The sequence below is a fragment of the Gorilla gorilla genome, chromosome X, assembly GCF_029281585.2.
Source record: "Gorilla gorilla gorilla isolate KB3781 chromosome X, NHGRI_mGorGor1-v2.1_pri, whole genome shotgun sequence".
In the NCBI taxonomy this organism is placed as follows: domain Eukaryota; kingdom Metazoa; phylum Chordata; class Mammalia; order Primates; family Hominidae; genus Gorilla; species Gorilla gorilla.
Window position 1 is genome coordinate 62,813,998 of NC_073247.2, and position 1,082 is coordinate 62,815,079.

The window sequence follows — 1,082 nt, forward strand, 5'->3', positions numbered from 1 at the left end:
TCAGATCCGCTTCTTGGAATGGGCAGCCTTGAGAAAAGAGTCATGGTAAGCGACAGTCATGCCATCCATCAGATGCAGACATTCTTGGAAATCTAGCTGCCCATCACTAGTGAGGTCCAGTTTCTTCATCATGTGGTCAAAGACACTGGGGGCCTCTGGTTCTTCATGAAGGCATCCAGTTCTGTATTCATGAAGCTTGGGAACTCCATCTTGGAGTGAGTGCTATCGTAACCATCCTTTCCAGCCTATTTCTGGAAAACAGCAATCAGGGACTCTCTGTAGGGCTGGAGACTTTTGCCATGTTGGAGTTGAATGAGGCACCAAGAGCAGGTTTTTACTGGACCTGTGTAAATAACCATATTGCCATAGGAATATTTACAAATAGTTTTCAAATTCTGGAGGAATTGAGTAGTAAGAAAAAGCAAACATTTCCATCTCAGTTTACAAAAGTATACTTCACAAAATTATTATAAACTATAGATAGTTTAACAGAGAAAATTTTCTCCTTTTTTTTTCATTTTTTTGAGAAAGGATCGTGCCCCGTCGCCCAGGCTGGAGTGCAATGGTGCAAACACGGCTCCCTGCAACCTCTGCGTCCCGACTCAAGTGATCCTCCCACCTCGGCCTTGCAAGTAGCTGGGACCACAGGTGCGTGCCACCATGCCCAGCTAATCTTCTTATTTTTGTTTTTGTTTTTGTAGAGACAGGGTTTTGCCATGTTGCCCAATCGGGTCTGGAACTCCGGGGCTCAAGCGATCCTCCTGCCTTGGCTTCCAAAGTGAGCCACCACATCCCACCAGAAAATTTTCTTAAATGTGGAAAACAAAACATTTAGGTAAAAAACAAATAAAGTTTTATTTTCTTAATTTCTTTCAGAAACCGGGTCTCCTATATTTCCCAGGTTGGTCTTGAACTCCTGCACTCAAGGGATCCTCCTGTTCCAGCCTCCAAAAGTGCTGGGATCAGAGGTGTGAGCCACTGCACCCAGCCCAAGAATAAATAAAGTTTTAAATAAAGGTCACAAAAACATTATGGGTTATTTAGCCTCATATAATTAATGTTTGTTCTGCTTGATCTTGATA

At 43.0% G+C, this 1,082-nt stretch overlaps 1 pseudogene; it reads right to left on the reverse strand.

Moving 5' to 3' along the window:
* Window positions 1-301, reverse strand: LOC115932068 (protein S100-A11-like; annotated as a pseudogene).
* Between the last annotated feature and the right edge of the window lie 781 nt (window positions 302-1,082).